At 44.3% G+C, this 23,950-nt stretch overlaps 1 protein-coding gene and 2 long non-coding RNA genes across 5 annotated transcripts in view; 2 read left to right on the plus strand and 1 right to left on the minus strand.

Moving 5' to 3' along the window:
* Positions 1-23,950, minus strand: part of LOC144792098 (uncharacterized) — a 215,502-nt gene that overhangs the window by 171,250 nt on the left and 20,302 nt on the right. The gene's annotated exons all lie outside the window — the stretch shown is intronic.
* LOC144792096 (uncharacterized) overlaps positions 1-23,950 on the plus strand; it is a 710,230-nt gene that overhangs the window by 25,706 nt on the left and 660,574 nt on the right. The window lies entirely within an intron of this gene.
* On the plus strand, positions 10,963-22,657 carry LOC144791213 (uncharacterized). Its single transcript, XR_013602332.1, has 3 exons — positions 10,963-11,066; positions 16,119-16,154; positions 22,349-22,657. It is a non-coding gene; the product is annotated as an uncharacterized LOC144791213 (long non-coding RNA).

Here is a 23,950-nt window from a genome sequence, read left to right on the forward strand (position 1 = left end):
CCTGCTATTAAACCACCTTCCAACACTGTCTCATTGGGATCAAGCTTTACCTCAATGGTGATGCCCCAAAAGGTTCAGGCCTGATGTAGAAGGGACCTTGCCTGACCTTTCAGGTTGGATTGTTCCCCCCCGGTGCTCAGCCACATCTAATTTGCACATAACTGGTCTCCATGTGGACTAGCATAGTGGGCAAAAATACAATGAAGTGCAATGCGTCGTGAGTAATTACCAGTTATTGATATTTCTTTACCCTACTCATCTCTTTTTGATTTTCCATTAACTCGACAGCTGCCCATAGTTAGGCTTCCCTCACTCCACAGACCCAGCCCTATCTATTTCTCTGCTCATTTGCTTTGCTTCTTTTAAAAAAAAATATTTTTATTTAAAAGTTTTTTTGTGATACAGCACAGCACAGAGAACATAAAAAGAAAAGAAAAAAAGGAACATAACAGCAAAAATCCATCCCTTATGGGCAATCCCCTCGCCTAACCTAAACAATTCAAAGTTGATGTTCCTACACAATATATACATTCAACCCCTTCACAAACCCTCCATCCACCGCTGTATAGGTTCCCAGATTCTTCTCCCAAGCAACCTTTTTAGGTCTCGCCTGTCGATGCGCATGCGCATCGAGCTTGCGAGCCTATTGCGGCTTAAACAAGCTTTAACTAAGAAGCAAGGAATCCTGGCGATTCCTTGCAGTGCCCGTGACTTTTAAGCTCAATGCGCATGTGCATTGAGCTTAAAAGCTCGTGCACATCAGTTCCCTCAGCCGCAATCGCCGTCTGTTCCCTCTGCCGCATTCCTCCGACACCTTTTGAAGTGAAGCTTAGCTTCACTTCAAAGGCCCCGGCTTCTTCACACCCACATGCCGCTCTCCCCGCTCCGCCCCCTCCCCTGCCCGCCATGTGCATTTCTCCTACACCCCCTCCCCACAGCAATGCCCTCCGTCTGTTTTACAATTTGAAGAGGTGCCTCCTCACATTTCACTTCACTGCCTTCCAACCTCATGGTTGAAACTTTAGTCACCATCTCCTGTTTGTCGTACCCCAAGCAGCGGTGCACGCACTACAAATCCTTCTGTTATGCCACATCTCGCAGCTTAGATTCATTCCCTCTTTCTTTTAACTCTCCACGTTTCTGCCTGTTTCACTCTCTCTTCCAACTCTCACCCCCCTCTCCATTTACTTACACAAATCTCGCAGATACCCCAAGCAGCGGTGCACGCACTACCAATCCTTCTGTTATGCCACATCTCGCAGCTTAGATTCATTCCCTCTTTCTTTTAACTCTCCACGTTTCTGCCTGTTTCACTCTCTCTTCCAACTCTCACCCGCTCTCCATTTACTTACACAAATCTCGCAGATACCCCAAGCAGCGGTGCACGCACTACCAATCCTTCCGTTATGCCAGATCTCGCAATCTTCCATCACACACGGAGCTGGTACAGCACAGGCAACGGCAATGCAAGCTTCACTCAAACACGGAGCAGGTACAGCACAGGCAACAGCAGTGCAAGCTTCCCTTACACATGGAACAGGTACAGCACCGACAGCAGCAGTGCAATCTTCCCTCACACATAGATCAGGTACAGCACAGGCGGCAGCAGTGCAAGCTTCCCTCACACACAGAGCAGGTACAGCACAGGCAGCAGCAGTGCAAGCTTCCCTCACACATAGATCAGGTGCAGCACAGGCGGCAGCAGTGCAAGCTTCCCTTACACATGCAACAGGTACAGCACCGACAGCAGCAGTGCAAGCTTCCATCACACACGGAGCAGGTATAGCACAGGCAACGGCAATGCAAGCTTCACTCAAACACGGAGCAGGTACAGCACAGGCAACAGCAGTGCAAGCTTCCCTTACACATGGAACAGGTACAGCACCGACAGCAGCAGTGCAAGCTTCCCTCACACATAGATCAGGTACAGCACAGGCGGCAGCAGTGCAAGCTTCCATCACACACGGAGCAGGTACAGCACAGGCAACGGCAATGCAAGCTTCACTCAAACACGGAGCAGGTACAGCACAGCCAACAGCAGTGCAATCTTCCCTTACACATGGAACAGGTACAGCACCGACAGCAGCAGTGCAAGCTTCCCTCACACATAGATCAGGTACAGCACAGGTGGCAGCAGTGCAAGCTTCCCTCACACACGGAGCAGGTACAGCACAGCCAACAGCAGTGCAAGCTTCCCTTACACATGGAACAGGTACAGCACCGACAGCAGCAGTGCAAGCTTCCATCACACACGGAGCAGGTATAGCACAGGCAACGGCAATGCAAGCTTCACTCAAACACGGAGCAGGTACAGCACAGGCAACAGCAGTGCAAGCTTCCCTTACACATGGAACAGGTACAGCACCGACAGCAGCAGTGCAAGCTTCCCTCACACATAGATCAGGTACAGCACAGGCGGCAGCAGTGCAAGCTTCCATCACACACGGAGCAGGTACAGCACAGGCAACGGCAATGCAAGCTTCACTCAAACACGGAGCAGGTACAGCACAGCCAACAGCAGTGCAAGCTTCCCTTACACATGGAACAGGTACAGCACCGACAGCAGCAGTGCAAGCTTCCCTCACACATACATCAGGTACAGCACAGGCGGCAGCAGTGCAAGCTTCCCTCACACACGGAGCAGGTACAGCACAGCCAACAGCAGTGCAAGCTTCCCTTACACATGGAACAGGTACAGCACCGACAGCAGCAGTGCAAGCTTCCCTCACACATAGATCAGGTACAGCACAGGCGGCAGCAGTGCAAGCTTCCCTCACACATAGATCAGGTACAGCACAGGAGGCAGCAGTGCAAGCTTCCCTCACACACAGAGCAGGTACAGCACAGGCAGCAGCAGTGCAAGCTTCCCTCACACATAGATCAGGTACAGCACAGGCGGCAGCAGTGCAAGCTTCCCTTACACATGGAACAGGTACAGCACCGACAGCAGCAGTGCAAGCTTCCATCACACACGGAGCAGGTATAGCACAGGCAACGGCAATGCAAGCTTCACTCAAACACGGAGCAGGTACAGCACAGGCAACAGCAGTGCAAGCTTCCCTTACACATGGAACAGGTACAGCACCGACAGCAGCAGTGCAAGCTTCCCTCACACATAGATCAGGTACAGCACAGGCGGCAGCAGTGCAAGGTTCCATCACACACGGAGCAGGTACAGCACAGCCAACAGCAGTGCAAGCTTCCCTTACACATGGAACAGGTACAGCACCGACAGCAGCAGTGCAAGCTTCCCTCACACATAGATCAGGTACAGCACAGGCGGCAGCAGTGCAAGCTTCCCTCACACATAGATCAGGTACAGCACAGGCGGCAGCAGTGCAAGCTTCCCTCACACACAGAGCAGGTACAGCACAGGCAGCAGCAGTGCAAGCTTCCCTCACACATAGATCAGGTACAGCACAGGCGGCAGCAGTGCAAGCTTCCCTTACACATGGAACAGGTACAGCACCGACAGCAGCAGTGCAAGCTTCCATCACACACGGAGCAGGTATAGCACAGGCAACGGCAATGCAAGCTTCACTCAAACACGGAGCAGGTACAGCACAGGCAACAGCAGTGCAAGCTTCCCTTACACATGGAACAGGTACAGCACCGACAGCAGCAGTGCAAGCTTCCCTCACACATAGATCAGGTACAGCACAGGCGGCAGCAGTGCAAGGTTCCATCACACACGGAGCAGGTACAGCACAGGCAACAGCAGTGCAAGCTTCCCTCACACATAGATCAGGTGCAGCACAGGCGGCAGCAGTGCAAGCTTCCCTTACACATGCAACAGGTACAGCACCGACAGCAGCAGTGCAAGCTTCCATCACACACGGAGCAGGTATAGCACAGGCAACGGCAATGCAAGCTTCACTCAAACACGGAGCAGGTACAGCACAGGCAACAGCAGTGCAAGCTTCCCTTACACATGGAACAGGTACAGCACCGACAGCAGCAGTGCAAGCTTCCCTTACACATGGAACAGGTACACCACCGACAGCAGCAGTGCAAGCTTCCCTCACACACCGTCACACACCCTCAGCTTCACACACCCTCACTCACCCTCACACACACACACACACACACATACAACAACAAAAAGAAGAATAGAAATAAACTATCCTAATCCACACTCTAACTCCTAGATTTAAATCCTGAGTCCTAATTCACCCTAATAAACTAACAGCCTAATTCACCCTACAAATACACCCTCAAGATACGCAACAGAAAGACATCCTAGAAAATAACAACCTAAGTAAAAATACGCGCAATGATGTTTTTCAAGCTTCAGGTCACCAAACTAACAATTATTAGGACAACAGAACACCAACAAAAGAACGAAGAAATCTCGGTCAGGATGCGAGGACGAGGATGTACAAACCCAAAAGTAAAACAGCCTATTTTTAACTTGGGTAATAAACAAGCACTATTCATCCGGTAAATGGGACGGATTAAACACAATTGTCACGAGTTACACACAAAGCCGTAGGCATATAACAATAGCAGTTCATCACACGGATTTACATCAAATATAGAAAACATATTACGCAAGTTGGATTCAGCGCTAACATCCCTCAGACGCACTCCTCCCACACCCCCGCTACGCCCCCTCCCCTGCCTGCCGTGTCGAGTGGCTTCAGGTATCTTAGCCCCATTCCAGGCCCCTGCTGCTTTCACACCCTCATGCCGCTCTCCCAGCTCACCCCCTCCCCTGCCCGCCGTCTCAGTTATCTTAGCCCCACTCCAGGCCCCTGCTGCTTTCACACCTTCATGCCGCTCTCCCCGCTCACCCCCTCCCCTGCCCGCCGGGTCACATTCATCCCCCCTCCCCTTCTCTGCCTTCCCTCCATTCACCCCAGCGCCACTTCTCCTCCCCCCTAATTACATGCCTTTCACGGCAGCTCTCTCGCACATCAAAGGCTGCCCCCCACTCCTCGCAACAGACTTCGTTGGCCCCGAGGCAACCAGTTCTGACACACACCAACTTACAGCTTGACTTGTACTGACCCTGCACCCCAGCAGACATGCAATCATCAGACATCCACTATCATCAGACATATATATTCACCCACTCTGCTTCAGTCACCCACTTACACAAATCGCGCCGATACCCCGAGCAGCAGTGCCCGCACTAGCGAGCGTTCTGTTATGCCACATCTCTCAGGTTACAGATCCCTTCTCTCTTTCTATTCCTCTACACGTTTCTGCCTCTTTCACTCTCTCTTCCAACTCTCTCCCCCCTCTCCATTTACTTAGACAAATCTTGGTGAGGCACAGGCAGCAACAGTCCAAGCTTCCCTCACACACAGAGCAGGTACAGCACAGGCAGCAACAGTGCAAGCTTCCATCACACACGGAGCAGGTACAGCACAGGCAACAGCAATGCAAGCTTCCCTCAAACACGGAGCAGGTACAGCACAGGCAGCAACAGTGCAAGCTTCCCTCACACACAGAGCAGGTACAGCACAGGCAGCAACAGTGCAACCTTCCCTCACACATAGATCAGGTACAGCACAGGCGGCAGCAGTGCAAGCTTCCCTCACACATACATCAGGTACAGCACAGGCGGCAGCAGTGCAAGCTTCCCTTACACATGGAACAGGTACAGCACCGACAGCAGCAGTGCAAGCTTCCCTCAGACATAGATCAGGTACAGCACAGGCGGCAGCAGTGCAAGCTTCCCTCACACATAGATCAGGTACAGCACAGGCGGCAGCAGTGCAAGCTTCCCTCACACATAGATCAGGTACAGCACAGGCGGCAGCAGTGCAAGCTTCCCTCACACACGGAGCATGTACAGCACAGGCAACAGCAGTGCAAGCTTCCCTTACACATGGAACAGGTACAGCACCGACAGCAGCAGTGCAAGCTTCCCTCACACACCGTCACACACCCTCAGCTTCACACACCCTCACTCACCCTCACACACACACACATACAACAACAAAAGGAATAATAGAAATAAACTATCCTAATCCACACTCTAAATCCAAGATAGAAATCCTGAGTCCTAATTCACCCTAATAAACTAACAGCCTAATTCACCCTACAAATACACGGAGCAGGTACAGCACAGGCAACAGCAATGCAAGCTTCCCTCAAACACGGAGCAGGTACAGCACAGGCAACAGCAGTGCAAGCTTCCCTTACACATGGAACAGGTACAGCACCCACAGCAGCAGTGCAACCTTCCCTCACACATAGAGCAGGTACAGCACAGGCGGCAGCAGTGCAAGCTTCCATCACACACGGAACATGTACAGCACAGGCAACAGCAATGCAAGCTTCTCTCAAACACGGAGCAGGTACAGCACAGGCAACAGCAGTGCAAGCTTCCCTTACACATGGAGCAGGTACAGCACAGGCAGCAGCATTGCAAGCTTCCCTCACACACGGAACAGGTACAGCACAGGCAGCAACAGTGCAACCTTCCCTCACACACAGAGCAGGTACAGCACAGGCAGCAACAGTGCAAGCTTCCATCACACACGGAGCAGGTACAGCACAGGCAACAGCAATGCAAGCTTCCCTCAAACACGGAGCAGGTACAGCACAGGCAACAGCAGTGCAAGCTTCCCTTACACATGGAACAGGTACAGCACCCACAGCAGCAGTGCAACCTTCCCTCACACATAGAGCAGGTACAGCACAGGCGGCAGCAGTGCAAGCTTCCATCACACACGGAACATGTACAGCACAGGCAACAGCAATGCAAGCTTCTCTCAAACACGGAGCAGGTACAGCACAGGCAACAGCAGTGCAAGCTTCCCTTACACATGGAGCAGGTACAGCACAGGCAGCAGCATTGCAAGCTTCCCTTACACACGGAACAGGTACAGCACAGGCAGCAACAGTGCAAGCTTCCATTACACACAGAGCAGGTACAGCACAGGCAACAACAGTGCAAGCTTCCATCAAACACGGAGCAGGTACAGCACAGGCAACAGCAGTGCAAGCTTCCCTTACACATGGAACAGGAACAGCACCGACAGCAGCAGTGCAACCTTCCCTCACACATAGAGCAGGTACAGCACAGGCGGCAGCAGTGCAAGCTTCCATCACACACGGAACATGTACAGCACAGGCAACAGCAATGCAAGCTTCTCTCAAACATGGAGCAGGTACAGCACAGGCAACAGCAGTGCAAGCTTCCCTTACACATGGAACAGGTACAGCACCGACAGCAGCAGTGCAAGCTTCCCTCACACATAGATCAGGTACAGCACAGGCGGCAGCAGTGCAAGCTTCCCTTACACATGCAACAGGTACAGCACAGGCAACAGCAATGCAAGCTTCTCTCAAACACGGAGCAGGTACAGCACAGGCAGCAGCATTGCAAGCTTCCCTCACACACGGAACAGGTACAGCACAGGCAGCAACAGTGCAAGCTTCCCTTACACACAGACCAGGTACAGCACAGGCAAAAGCAGTGCAAGCTTCCCTTACACATGGAACAGGTATAGCACCGACAGAAGCAGTGCAAGCTTCCCTCACACATAGATCAGGTACAGCACAGGCGGCAGCAGTGCAAGCTTCCTTTACACATGCAACAGGTACAGCACAGGCAACAGCAATGCAAGCTTCCCTCAAACACGGAGCAGGTACAGCACAGGCAGCAGCATTGCAAGCTTTCCCTCACACACGGAACAGGTACAGCACAGGCAGCAACAGTGCAAGCTTCCCTTACACACACAGCACGTACAGCACAGGCAACAGCAGTGCAAGCTTCCCTTACACATGGAACAGGTACAGCACCGACAGCAGCAGTGCAATCTTCCCTCACACATAGATCAGGTACAGCACAGGCGGCAGCAGTGCAAGCTTCCTTTACACATGCAACAGGTACAGCACAGGCAACAGCAATGCAAGCTTCCCTCAAACACGGAGCAGGTACAGCACAGGCAGCAGCATTGCAAGCTTTCCCTCACACACGGAACAGGTACAGCACAGGCAGCAACAGTGCAAGCTTCCCTTACACACACAGCACGTACAGCACAGGCAACAGCAGTGCAAGCTTCCCTTACACATGGAACAGGTACAGCACCGACAGCAGCAGTGCAAGCTTCCCTCACACATACATCATGTACAGCACAGGCGGCAGCAGTGCAAGCTTCCCTTACACATGCAACAGGTACAGCACAGGCAACAGCAATGCAAGCTTCCCTCAAACACGGAGCAGGTACAGCACAGGCAGCAGCATTGCAAGCTTCCCTCACACACAGAACAGGTACAGCACAGGCAGCAACAGTGCAAGCTTCCCTTACACACAGAGCAGGTACAGCACAGGCAGCAACAGTGCAAGCTTCCATCACACACGGAGCAGGTACAGCACAGGCAACAGCAGTGCAAGCTTCCCTTACACATGGAACAGGTACAGCACCGACAGCAGCAGTGCAAGCTTCTCTCACACATAGATCAGGTACAGCACAGGCGGCAGCAGTGCAAGCTTCCCTTACACATGCAACAGGTACAGCACAGGCAACAGCAATGCAAGCTTCCCTCAAACACGGAGCAGGTACAGCACAGGCAGCAGCATTGCAAGCTTCCCTCACACACGGAACAGGTACAGCACAGGCAGCAACAGTGCAAGCTTTCCTTACACACAGAGCAGGTACAGCACAGGCAACAGCAGTGCAAGCTTCCCTTACACATGTAACAGGTACAGCACCGACAGAAGCAGTGCAAGCTTCCCTCACACATAGATCAGGTACAGCACAGGCGGCAGCAGTGCAAGCTTCCCTTACACATGCAACAGGTACAGCACAGGCAACAGCAATGCAAGCTTCCCTCAAACACGGAGCAGGTACAGCACAGGCAGCAGCATTGCAAGCTTCCCTCACACACGGAGCAGGTACAGCACAGGCAGCAACAGTGCAAGCTTCCATCACACACGGAGCAGGTACAGCACAGGCAACAGCAGTGCAAGCTTCCCTTACACATGGAACATGTACAGCACCGACAGCAGCAGTGCAAGCTTCACTCACACACGGAGCAGGTACAGCACAGGCAGCTCTGAACAATGTGCCTGACCTTATTGCAAGGTGAACTATCCCTTTCTTTCTATAAATTGAGATAAGCCTAGTAGTGGATGTGTTAGCTCCTAGTACTAGTTTCAGTGTCTATTGTCACATTTCATTTGAACTATACATTCCTAAAGCCATATGTGTGTGTTCCCATTAATCCCTGGTGCTGTACTTCACCGTCCCTCAACCCTTTTCTAGTGAAAAAAGGGGGAGGGGGATTGGCAACGCCTCACGGGAGCAACCACCATGGAGGATGTGTCAAACTGGTACTCGCTTTACTCCCCACTGTATCATCATCAGCAGTTGCCAACCGTAAAAGTAAAGGGGATCAAAACATTGTGCTAAAGAAAACAAAACTCCGTGTCGTGATGTGAATGACCCAACTACGTGATAGGGGCTACCCTCCCGCAGATACCCCGAGCACCAGTGCCCGCACTAGCGAGCGTTCTGTTATGCCACATCTCTCAGCTTACAGATCCCTTCTCTCTTTCTATTCCTCTACACATTTCTGCCTCTTTCACTCTCTCTTCCAACTCTCTCCCTCCCTCTCCAATTACTTACACAAATCTCGCAGATACCCCAAGCAGCAGTGCCCCCACTAACAAGCCTTCTGTTCTGCCACATCTCTCAGCTTACAGATTCCTTCGCTCTTTCTTTTACTCTCCATGTTTCTGCCTCTTTCACTCTCTCTTACAACTCTCTACCTCCATCTCCATTTACTTACACAAATCTTGGTGATGCACATGCAGCAACAGTCCAAGATTCCCTCACACACAGAGCAGGTACAGCACAGGCAGCAACAGTGCAAGCTTCCACCACACACGTAGCAGGTACAGCACAGGCAAATAGGCGTGCAAGCTTCCCTTACACATGGAACAGGTACATCACCGACAGCAGCAGTGCAAGCTTCCCTCAGTAACACGTACACACAGCAGCATTACCTATGCACTTCCTTAACAATCCGCAGCATGACATCTATCTTCCAATAAACAAATATAACACATCCAGTTTATGAACATTTTTACACACGCCACACACAACTGCAGCTCTTACTGCATGCCTCAACAACGCACATGCAAAGAACTGTTAATGCATACTTACAACACGTACACATACATCAACAACAACGATTCCAGTATTTAAAAGTAGCCACACACACATTAAGTTCCGCATCCGCTGCAATGTTCTCTATTTTCATAATAAAGTTAACGTCACAACTTTGAGGCAGAATATTACAAGAGTTTTAGGTTACAAAGGCCAACTTTGTATACTTTGGAACGCTTTATATATGCCATTTGTACGGTTAACTTGCACCACACAGTTCAAGTCGAATTAGAGTAAGGGAAAAAAAAAAGGCTTTTGCTTTGTCAGTTGAGAGCGAACTCTTATGAGCCATTAAGGGAGTTGCCCAGGGAAGTCTACTGTCGCGCCAATGTCGAAACTCCATCTGCATACACATTCAAACATTCACACTTCCAAGTCGCACACATCATCTAGTGTGACTTTTCCTTGGGGCAAGGGAAGGACTAAAACCTTTGATCCTTTCTTAAAGTAAAAACCAAAAAAAAGGTTTTTTCAACGTTAGCCCCTATTTAAGCTGGGGGACGGATCACTTTGAATCAGACTCTATTTTTACCTGCGAGAACAGAACTCGGACTTACAGAAGGACGCTGTACTTCCTGATAACGACCAACAGCCACTGAAAAAATCCGCCATTCAAGCTTCCAAAGTAAGTGCATGGAACTTTTATTTCAATACCCCTAAGGGACAGCATTGATACATTAACTTCAGTTTATTATAGCGTTTACTATCTCCACATTGCACCTGTGTCAAATTATTCTGCAACATGTTATTTTGGAACACTAAATGTTCGCTGATAATATTTATCAAAGGAATACGTCATTTATCAAGCAGGTCATAGCTTTGTTTGAACATACCGATACATATGTTTTTTTTTTATCGTTCTATCTTGTAGGTTATTCAGAAACATTCGACTTTTCATTGAAAGGGTAAAAGAAACGGCGCCCAAACATATATCATGTAAGTACATCCAACTGTTAACTCTGCTAACCGTTTTTGATTTCGTTCATAACACTTCAACTCACCACACAGAACATTTCTACCACTAATTAAAGGCACAACATGACTTTCACACATCTCTCAGCTTACAGATTCCTTCGCTCTTTCTTTTCCTCTCAACGTTTCTGCCTCTTTCACTCTCTCTTCCAACTCTCTCCCCCCTCTCCATTTACTTACACAAATCTCGCATATACCCCAAGCAGCGGTGCACGCACTACCAATCCTTCTGTTATGCCACATCTCGCTGCTTAGATTCATTCCCTCTTTCTTTTAACTCTCCACGTTTCTGCCTGTTTCACTCTCTCTTCCAACTCTCACCCCCTCTCCATTTACTTACACAAATCTCGCATATACCCCAAGCAGCTGTGCCCGCACGACCAATCCTTCTGTTATGCCACATCTCGCAGCTTAGATTCCTTCGCTCTTTCTTTTACTCTCCACGTTTCTGCCTCTTTCACTCTCTCTTCCAACTCTCTCCCCCCTCTCCATTAACTTAGACAAATCTCGCAGATACCCCGAGCAGCTGTGCACGCACTACCAATCCTTCTGTTATGCCACATCTCGCAGCTTAGATTCCTTCGCTCTTTCTTTTACTCTCCACGTTTTTGCCTCTTTCACTCTCTCTTCCAACTCTCTCCCCGCTCTCCATTTACTTAGACAAATCTCGCAGATACCCCGAGCAGCTGTGCACGCACTACCAATCCTTCTGTTATGCCACATCTCGCAGCTTACATTCCTTCGCTCTTTCTTTTACTCTCCACTTTTTTTCCTCTTTCACTCTCTTTCCAACTCTCTCCCCCCTCTCCATTTACTTACACAAATCTCGCAGATACCCCAAGCAGCGGTGCACGCACTAACAATCCTTCTGTTATGCCACATCTCCACCGCTGTTAATAAATACACAACACAGGTTCAAGGTCCACCGTGAGAGACCAAGGAGGTCTATATGTGGGTCTTCTTTAGACCACCAATGTCACATTACAGGACTATATGTAGTTGTGTCACCCAGTTGTTGTATGTTTGTGGACAGCCCTGTGCATTTTTCCCCTGCGAGTTTAAAAACCATATGCCCCAATGGAAATGCCCCCGTTATATTGTATTTCTGTCCGTATCAGAATTAGGCTGTAAAGTTAAAGGGCACCCAAAATGAACGTCATTTTGAGTTAGAGTTACAAATGCCCTCTTAACCAAGGCAAAGTGGTGACTGAGACCTTTGGCTGCGTGATTTCAGCCAGGGCCCTACGTTTTTTAGGTGTACCCCTTTAAAAAGACTGATGACTTCCCACCTGTAAGCGGGTTGTGCAGTCACCATTGCTGCTGAGCTCCTTTGCCTTCCACATTGTAAATGGACTGGTGAGTGCTGCACAAAATACAGTGTATGCTGCACAAAATAGAGGGCTCTTTTTTGCTGCCTCTTTCACTCTCTCTTCCAACTCTCTCCCCCCTCTCCATTTACTTACACAAATCTCGCAGATACCCCAAGCAGCTTTACGCCCGCACTACCAATCCTTCTGTTATGCCACATCTCGCAGCTTAGATTCCTTCGCTCTTTCTTTTAACTCTCCACGTTTCTGCCTGTTTCACTCTCTCTTCAAACTCTCTCCCCCCTCTCCATTTACTTACACAAATCTTGCAGATACCCCAAGCATCTGTGCACGCACTAACAATCCTTCGGTTAGGCCACATCTCGCAGCTTAGATTCCTTCGCTCTTTCTTTTACTCTCCACGTTTTTGCCTCTTTCACTCTCTTTTCCAACTCTCTCCCCCCTCTCCATTTACTTACACACATCTCGCAGATACCCCGAGCAGCTGTGCACGCACTACCAATCCTTCTGTTATGCCACATCTCGCAGCTTAGATTCCTTCGCTCTTTCTTTTACTCTCCACGTTTTTACCTCTTTCACTCTCTCTTCCAACTCTCTCCCCCTCTCCATTTACTTACACAAATCTCGCAGATACCTCAAGCAGCTGTGCCCGCACTACCAATCCTTCTGTTATGCCACATCTCGCAGCTTAGATTCCTTCGCTCTTTCTTTTACTCTCCACGTTTTTGCCTCTTTCACTCTCTCTTCCAACTCTCTCCCCCTCTCCATTTACTTAGACAAATCTCGCAGATACCCCGAGCAGCTGTGCACGCACTACCAATCCTTCTGTTATGCCACATCTCGCAGCTTAGATTCCTTCGCTCTTTCTTTTACTCTCCACTTTTTTGCCTCTTTCACTCTCTCTTCCAACTCTCTCCCCCCTCTCCATTTACTTAGACAAATCTCGCAGATACCCCAAGCAGCTGTGCACGCACTACCAATCCTTCTGTTATGCCAAATCTCGCAGCTTAGATTCCTTCGCTCTTTCTTTTACTCTCCACGTTTTTGCCTCTTTCACTCTCTCTTCCAACTCTCTCCCCCCTCTCCATTTACTTAGACAAATCTCGCAGATACCCCAAGCAGCTGTGCACGCACTACCAATCCTTCTGTTATGCCACATCTCGCAGCTTACATTCCTTCGCTCTTTCTTTTACTCTCCACGTTTTTGCCTCTTTCACTCTCTTTCCAACTCTCACCCCCCTCTCCATTTACTTACACAAATCTCGCAGATACCCCGAGCAGCTGTGCACGCACTACCAATCCTTCTGTTATGCCACATCTCGCCGCTTAGATTCCTTTGCTCTCTTTTACTCTCCACTTTTTTGCCTCTTTCACTCTCTCTTCCAACTCTCTCCCCCCTCTCCATTTACTTAGACAAATCTCGCAGATACCCCAAGCAGCTGTGCACGCACTACCAATCCTTCTGTTAGGCCAAATCTCGCAGCTTACATTCCTTCGCTCTTTCTTTTACTCTCCACGTTTTTGCCTCTTTCACTCTCTTTCCAACTCTCTCCCCCTCTCCATTTACTTAGACAAATCTCGCAGATACCCCAAGCAGCTGTGCACGCACTACCAATCCTTCTGTTAGGCCAAATCTCGCAGCTTACATTCCTTCGCTCTTTCTTTTACTCTCCACGTTTTTGCCTCTTTCACTCTCTTTCCAACTCTCTCCCCCTCTCCATTTACTTACACAAATCTCGCAGATACCCCGAGCAGCTGTGCACGCACTACCAATCCTTCTGTTATGCCAAATCTCGCAGCTTACATTCCTTCGCTCTTTCTTTTACTCTCCACGTTTTTGCCTCTTTCACTCTCTCTTCCAACTCTCTCCACCCTCTCCATTTACTTACACAAATCTCGCAGATACCCCAAGCAGCGGTGCACGCACTAACAATCCTTCTGTTATGCCACATCTCCACCGCTGTTAATAAATACACAACACAGGTTCAAGGTCCACCGTGAGAGACCAAGGAGGTCTATATGTGGGTCTTCTTTAGACCACCAATGTCACATTACAGGACTATATGTAGTTGTGTCACCCAGTTGTTGTATGTTTGTGGACAGCCCTGTGCGTTTTTCCCCTGCGAGTTTAAAAACCATATGCCCCAATGGAAATGCCCCCGTTATATTGTATTTCTGTCCGTATCAGAATTAGGCTGTAAAGTTAAAGGGCACCCATAATGAACGTCATTTTGAGTTAGAGTTACAAATGCCCTCTTAACCAAGGCAAAGTGGTGACTGAGACCTTTGGCTGCGTGATTTCAGCCAGGGCCCTACGTTTTTTAGGTGTACCACTTTAAAAAGACTGATGACTTACCACCTGTAAGCGGGTTGTGCAGTCACCATTGCTGCTGAGCTCCTTTGCCTTCTACATTGTAAATGGACTGGTGAGTGCTGCACAAAATAGAGTGTATGCTGCACAAAATAGAGGGCTCCTTTTTGCTGCCTCTTTCACTCTCTCTTCCAACTCTCTCCCCCCTCTCCATTTACTTACACAAATCTCGCAGATACCCCGAGCAGCTGTGCCCGCACTACCAATCCTTCTGTTATGCCACATCTCGCAGCTTAGATTCCTTCGCTCTTTCTTTTACTCTCCACGTTTTTGCCTCTTTCACTCTCTCTTCCAACTCTCTCCCCCCTCTCCATTTACTTAGACAAATCTCGCAGATACCCCGAGCAGCTGTGCACGCACTACCAATCCTTCTGTTATGCCACATCTCGCAGCTTAGATTCCTTCGCTCTTTCTTTTACTCTCCACGTTTTTGCCTCTTTCACTCTCTCTTACAACTCTCTCCCCCCTCTCCATTTACTTAGACAAATCTCGCAGATACCCCAAGCATCTGTGCACGCACTAACAATCCTTCGGTTAGGCCACATCTCGCAGCTTAGATTCCTTCGCTCTTTCTTTTACTCTCCACGTTTTTGCCTCTTTCACTCTCTTTTCCAACTCTCTCCCCCCTCTCCATTTACTTACACAAATCTCGCAGATACCCCGAGCAGCTGTGCACGCACTACCAATCCTTCTGTTATGCCACATCTCGCAGCTCAGATTCCTTCGCTCTTTCTTTTACTCTCCACGTTTTTACCTCTTTCACTCTCTCTTCCAACTCTCTCCCCCCTCTCCATTTACTTAGACAAATCTCGCATATACCCCAAGCAGCTGTGCACGCACTACCAATCCTTCTGTTATGCCACATCTCGCAGCGTAGATTCCTTTGCTCTTTCTTTTCTTTTCCTATCAACGTTTCTGCCTCTTTCACTCTCTCCTCCAACTCTCTCCCCCCTCTCCATTTACTTACACAAATCTCGCATATACCCCAAGCAGCTGTGCCCGCACTACCAATCCTTCTGTTATGCCACATCTCTCAGTTTACAGATCCCTTCGCTCTTTCTTTTCCTCTCCACGTTTCTGCCTCTTACACTATCTCTTCCAACTCTCTCCCTCCCTCTCCATCTACTTACACAAATCTCGCAGATACCCCGAGCAGCAGTGACAGCACTTCCAAGCGTTCTGTTATGCCACATCTCTCAGTTTACAGATTCCTTTGCTCTTTCTTTTAAAAGAATTGCATTAACAAAATGTTAAGTACTTCACGTGAAGACTTACAAAAGATATATTATAACCAACATTTCTTTCTTCTCCTTTCAGATTATTCAAACAACAACGAAAGAAACACAAGTTAAGGTAAATACTACTTTGCCAGTTAGGGCAAAGATTGTCAAAAGTTTATACCTTACAGTCCCCCCAATAAATTAGGTACTCGGAAAAGGTTTTTAATTTAAAATTGGTGCAAACATACTTTTATTATAACATCTAAGATGCATAGATGCTTGAAAGCAAGTTACCATCAAGGGAATAGAAAATTTAATAGCAAATCACAAGGTAAGCAATGCTTACCAAATAGTGTTTTTGCTGTCTTGCACAATTTATGCAAACCAGTAACTACTTGGAACTCTAATGATCTGCATTATATCATGGACCGTGGGGACGCTTTATATCTACAAATGCATTCTATTAACAAAGAAACACTTATGCATCCAGATGACTTGCCAAGGTATATAGACCACAATCAAGAGATATATTCACTCACGCTACGAAACGCTTACTACGGTGATGTCCTTAAACGTTTTGATAAAGCGTACCCAGATATTAGCACAGCATTAAATGTAACTCTTAATAAGCATTGTGGTGTTATACTTTGTATGGATGTATATGTTATAGCAATTTTCAAACATATGCAAACATACTTTGTATTTGATTCACATAGCAGGGACGATGAAGGCATGCCTCATTCTAACGGAACATGTGTTACAATTGCATTTCATTCTTTTGAAGGGCTGATTCAATATGTTGTGAAACTAGCATATCAGTTTACACATCAGGCTGATCAATGTGTCCAATTTGAATTAACACCAATAGATATAAAAATCATTCAGAGGAAATCTTTTACTAAAGCACTTACTGTGCACAATAAAAATAGGCACCTACCGCAAGAAAGAAACATTTGGGTACATACTACTGAATGTACTCCTAATCAGACTATAACATCAACTACAATGTCTTCATATAATGTACAGAATCAAAGTAAGCCAGGGAATAGCAATTTATCACAATTACCAGGAAATAGTAAATCTATACAGGGAACAAAGAAACACTCTCAGAAAAGAAAAAGGGATTCAAGTACATGTCCACAAAAAGTGGTAAAAAGGAAACAAATTAATGCAGCTGAAGAAGACAATTCCAACTGTCAACAAATTGGTATTGCTCAAAAAAGACCAAAATTAAAGAAGTGTCAAAGGCAGAAACGAGGTAAACAAATCCATACAATTATTAGGAAATTCCACCGTGAAATATTGCATGGGCCAGAGTACATTTGTACTCTTTGCAATCAATTGTGGCATAAACCAACGGTGAAAAATACAGGCAGTGTTAGCCAATCCGAAATTTTCAGAAAGTGTAACATTAGTACGAAGAAAACAAATTTAATTTGTATGACTTGCTATTATTACATTCGCAAAGATAAAATACCACCATGTTCAATTCTAAATGGCATGGGCTTCCCAAATGTACCAGCTGAATTAGAATTATATGATTTAGAAGAACGATTAGTTTCACCTAGGATACCATTCTTACAAATTCGGACTCTGCCACGCGGTTTTCAAAAATCGTTATCAGGTGCAGTAGTTAATGTACCTGCAGATGTTATGACAACTGTTACCATTTTACCAAGGCAAATTAATGACGCCATGACAATCCCAGTGAAATTAAAAAGGAAATTAGTCTATAAATCATATACACATTATGAAAATATTAGACCAAATACTGTAAAAAAGGCAGCTACATGGCTAGCTAAAAATAGTACAATGTTTAATGAATATGGTGTTACTATTAACCCTGACTGGGAGTATATACCTCCAGAAATAGAATCTCACAATGAGACTTCGGAGACAAACAATTCATCTGATAGTTCAGACAACATAGAAGCTGGAAATTTGGATACTATGTTAACAAATGAAACTATTACTACAAATTCGGTGAATGTGTTAAGTTTAGCTCCAGCTGAACATAACACGCCAAGAGGTTTATATGAGGATAAAGATTCTGAGTTTTTGGCTTTCCCTACTATTTTTTGTGGTGAACGAAGGCCAAACAATAAGGAAAGGCACATACCGGTACATTATAGTACTATTTGCCAAACAGAGTTAAGAAGTTATGATAGAAGAGTCGCTAAATCTATTAGTAATGTCTTTTTTAAACTGAAGAAATTACATATTAAGCAGATCCACGGTAAAATCAACATTTCCATCAGGAAAAAATTTACAGATGGAAATAAAATAACTGCTAAAGACATAAAATATAATATAGAGAATGTTTTACAGTTTAATGAGGGTTACAAAGTATTAAAAACTATACGCAGTTCACCTCCATATTGGGAAAGTTGCAAAAAAGATATTTTTGCAATGATAAGGCAACTTGGCATACCTACTTTCTTTTTGACTTTATCTGCTGCCGAAACTAAATGGCACCATTTAATAAATATACTATTGAGAGTTAGAAACTTAAAGGAATGCACAGAGGAAGAATTTTTAAACATGTCTTGGGAAACTAAAAGTAAATTAATACAAGAAGATCCGATTACATGTGCAAGACAGTTTGACTATCAAGTTAGGAAATTCTTTAATTGTGTTTTGATGAATGGCACTAATCCTATTGGGGAAATAGTAGACTACTTTTACAGAGTCGAATTCCAACAAAGAGGTTCTCCACATATACATGCATTACTCTGGGTAAACAAAGCACCACTGTATGGTGTTTCACCAGTGGAAGAAGTCAATAGCTTCATTGACAAATATATCACTTGTCATAAGTCTGAGAACCCTACTTTACAACCGTTAATAAATTTACAAAGGCATGGTCATACCAAAAATTGCAGGCGTAAACATCAAAGGACATGCAAATATCAATATCCTAAATACCCAATGTCAACAACGCTTATATTAGAGCCATTAACACTTGAGGGGACAAATAAGCAATGGCAAGATAATATTAAAAGAATACATGAAGCTATGAATAGTACTACTTTTAATACACTTTCTTTTGCCGAATTTTTAGACTTCATTAAAATGGATGATAACGAATATATTACTTCAATACAAACTAGCTTACAAAAAACAACGATTTTTTTGAAACGAACACCAGCCGAATGCTTCATCAATAACTACAATAGTATTCTTTTAGAAGCTTGGCGAGCAAACATAGACTTGCAGTTTATACTGGACCCTTATGCTTGTGCTGTCTACATTATCTCATATATCAGTAAATCTCAAAGAGGAATTAGCAAACTTCTAGCGCAAGCTGCTAAAGAGGTACCAAGCAATAGTAATGTCAAATATCAACTTAAACACATAGGAAACAAATTCCTCAACTGCACAGAAATTAGTGCTCAAGAAGCAGCATATCTCATTCTTCAAATACCATTAAGGAAAAGCTCACGATCATTTGTATTTATTAATACTAGCCGTCCAGAAAAAAGAACTTATTTAATGCGTGATATGGAAACAATTAATAACTTGCCTGAAAATTCAACTGACATTCAATGTGAAAATATTATTATAAAGTACTGCAAACGCCCACAATCATTAGAGATGTGCACGTTAGCAGACTATGCAGCTAATTTTAACTATGTGAAGAAAAAAACACATGGCAGAGAAATCAATGATAGCCAAGATTTACTTGCAGAACAAAACTTTTACAGCTCAGATGAGGAAGAATTAGAAATAGCATGTAGTCACGGGAATAAAGAACAACAGAAACAGAATTATGATTATGCTTTAAATAAGCGCACACAAGGGAAAATTATACGCTTTTGCAGATTTAACAAAAATAATGAACCAGAAGAGTATTATAGAGAGATATTAATGTTGCACTATCCATGGAGGGAAGAACATAAAATCCAAATAAACAAGGCAACTTACTATGACAGGTATCTGGAAGTTAAAACATTTGTTGACGCACAACTAAAAATCTATAACAAACAGCATGGAGAAGTTACAAACATTCTTCATGAACAGTGTCTTGAAAATGTAATTTCAGCTCCTCTATCACCAACAGTAAATATACAGAGAGAAGACGAAAATAATGAAATAAATAATATATATGATTTGGCGCTAGATTTAGGAATTAGAACTACCACCAATGAACAAAGCTCAACTAACTTTTTCTTACCCAATGAGAAATACCAACAACTTATGCAAAACTTAACGGAAGAACAACTACAATTTGTTTACCATCACTTGCATTGGTTTAAAACTACAAGCACTCCATGCTATACTTTTTGCACCGGAGGGGCAGGTGTTGGGAAAAGTTTTGTAATATCTGCACTATATCAAACTTTACTACGTTACTATAACACAAAGGCAGGTGAAAACCCAGACAATGTTTATATCTTACTTACTGCTCCAACTGGAAAGGCTGCCCATAATATTAATGGCAAAACACTGCATAGCACTTTCAAAATACCTGTGTCGCAAAGTTTGACTTATAAACAACTGAGTCATGAACATAGAACTGCTCTACAAATGGAAATGATGCATGTTAGAGTTGTTATTATAGATGAAATTTCAATGGTAGGGCACAATATGTTAAATTTTATACATAACAGGCTACAAGAAATAAAATCATCTAATGAACCATTTGGAGGCATTTCTATTTTAGCCATTGGTGACTTTTACCAATTAAAACCTGTATTTGACAGATACATTTTTCAGGATTCTACACAGTGGTATGGTCCTTTAAGTGCAAACTTATGGAAAGAACATTATAAAATTTTTGAATTAACAAAAATTATGCGCCAAAAAGAAGATCTTCAATTTGCTCAACTACTAAACCGGTTGAGAGAAGGCAAGCATACTGAAGAAGATATTTCACAAATTAAGCTAAGGGAAATACAACCTGATGAGAGTCTATTAGAAACAATACCATATATCATGTCAACTAATAGAGAAGTTAATGATATTAACCAAAATGTTTTGGAAAAACATTGCAAACATTATCCAGTCTACATAACAGTAGCAAGCGATACCGTAAGTTCTGATTTGTCAGAAAATGTGAAAAAAACAATTCTGAAGCAACTGCCCAAAGATCCACAGAAAACAATGGGCCTTTCACATACATTACACATAGCCTTACAACTTCGTTATGATTTAAGTTGCAATGTGGATGTAAATGATGGTTTAACAAATGGCGCAACTGGTGTTGTACAATTAGTTGAATTGATTAACAATACACCTATTATTGTTTGGTTGTTATTTGAGAATCAGAGTATAGGACAAACAACCAGACAACAATATAAACACTTATATCATTCACAAATTCAAAACACATGGACACCAATACATGCTATATCTAGACATTTTCAATATACTAAGAAATTTATTACCATTATACGGAAGCAATTTCCTTTACGCCAAGCCTCAGCACGGACTATACATCGCACACAAGGTGCAACTATCGAACCACTTTATATACACTTTAATAACAGCAAAATTCATCATTTGCATTATGTTGCTATTAGCAGGGCAAAATCAATACAAAATGTATATGTACAGAATTTTGATGAACGTAAAATTTTAGTACATCCACAAGTTAATGATGAAATGCACAGATTAAGGACAGAAATGCCACTTGAAATACATATCCCACAGTTACATACATACACTGCACATTTCAATATAATTGCACACAATATAAGATCACTACAGAAACATTTTACTTCTATGATAGCCGATAGTAATATATTGCAAGCAGACATTATATGCTTAACTGAGATCAACACTACAAGGAAGGCTACAGATAGTGATTTTACGATACAACAATACCATCACATTATATTTGATAAATTTCATACATACAACACTAACCATGGAATGATCATGTACTACAAATTTTTTTTATTTATATTGCCTATTTATGAGACACATGAAGGGATAGACATTTTACATTTTACTGTACATATTCAGAACACGGATTACCTTATTATTATTGTATACAAACCACCACAAAAAAGTATAACTTCTCTTTTGGATTTTATCAAAAATATTACTGATTTTTACCCCACACACAAATTTATCATTATAGGGGATTTCAATGTGGATCTATCTCAACAAAATTCATACACTAAGCAATTAATTGAATTCTTTGAAGCTAAATTACAATGTAATCAACTCATTTCCAGTTACACAACTAACTACCAATCCATTTTAGATCATATATATACAAATGGAAAACTGCACAACTATGGCACATTAGAATGCTATTACAGTGATCATAAAGCAATATGGGTTTGTATTTAACATCTTATAACGCTTTTTCTATTTCAGATGATGTCTATTGAAGAAATCATTAACATTAATACCAATGACAACAAACCATATCAGAAACCCATACGAGTTAATGTAATCAACTGCTCTGGAAAAACTACTTACAAAAATGCAAAACAAGAACAACAAATTCTATTTCATTTGGCTCTAGCAGATAAAACTGGTACTATGAAATGTACTTGTTATCAAGAAGAATTATACGAGCAAACTCAAAGTAACTGTGGACTACTGATACGCAACTTCATCATCAAAAACAAAACAATTCTAATTACTAAGCAAACAAAAGTTACAAAATTTCCGGCAATGAAAATTGAGGAGGGCCTTATCCAACAAGCGAAGAACATTTTGTATCCGCCTGCACCATCTGCTTCTCCCATTAAGGAAATAAAACGTGCAACTCTAAAAAGTCTTATGACCGTTTCTGGGACAATATGTGGCGTAAGTATCAACGCAAATATGTCATCATGTCACAACTAAAAATGCCTAGTTAGCTTACACACACATTACACCTTTGCTAACTTCACTAACAAGCTAAATACACATAGCATTATACAGTCTGTCACACTATGTAGAAAGCACGAAGTTTTTTAACCATAATATGCCAGAGTTTCTCTGTCTACTATAAATACAAGCACTCTCTACAAATCCATTTTTGGAAATAAACAATGCTATCTTTTCTAAAGGAGGTTCTGTTGGGTCCTTAAATATGACACCTTAGATTGCCATTCATACAACGCACTATTACTAAGTCTTTTTTCTTTCCGAATTTAATAAAATGTTTCTTTGGTGTAGGAAGAGGACGTAAAGACTGTCTTTATCAATGGAGAAGATACTCCACTGAAATCGATTACTTTAAAAGATGCAACAGATGACATCAAAGTGACACTGTGGAGAGAAGCTACACTATTTAACATACATCTTGGAGATTATGTTACGCTAACTCATGTAACTGTCCATGAATTTAATGCACAGAAAATTTTGAATACAACGAGGCACAGCAAAATAGAGGTAAGCAGACAATAGAAATTATTGGGAAAAAATAACTAATATTTCACTAACTATATACAAATTTCTCACTCTCGCACCCACTATGGACATATCACCCAATTGCATCCTTTCAAGCACTTTCTATCTTTCCAGCACGATGGAGCTTTCAACTGCCCTTGCTCTTTCAGACACTCTGGCTCTTTCAGACACTCTGGCTCTTTCAGACACTCTGGCTCTTTCAGACACTCTGGCTCTTTCAGACACTCTGGCTCTTTCAGACACTCTGGCTCTTTCAGACACTCTGGCTCTTTCAGACACTCTGGCTCTTTCAGACACTCTGGCTCTTTCAGACACACTGGCTCTTTCAGACACACTGGCTCTTTCAGACACTCTGGCTCTTTCAGACACTCTGGCTCTTTCAGACACTCTGGCTCTTTCAGACACTCTGGCTCTTTCAGACACTCTGGCTCTTTCAGACACTCTGGCTCTTTCAGACACTCTGGCTCTTTCAGACACTCTGGCTCTTTTCAGACACTCTGGCTCTTTTCAGACACTGGCTCTTTCAGACACTCTGGCTCTTTTCAGACACTCTGGCTCTTTTCAGACACTCTGGCT

The sequence above is a fragment of the Lissotriton helveticus genome, chromosome 11 (genome assembly GCF_964261635.1).
Source record: "Lissotriton helveticus chromosome 11, aLisHel1.1, whole genome shotgun sequence".
Classification (NCBI taxonomy): domain Eukaryota; kingdom Metazoa; phylum Chordata; class Amphibia; order Caudata; family Salamandridae; genus Lissotriton; species Lissotriton helveticus.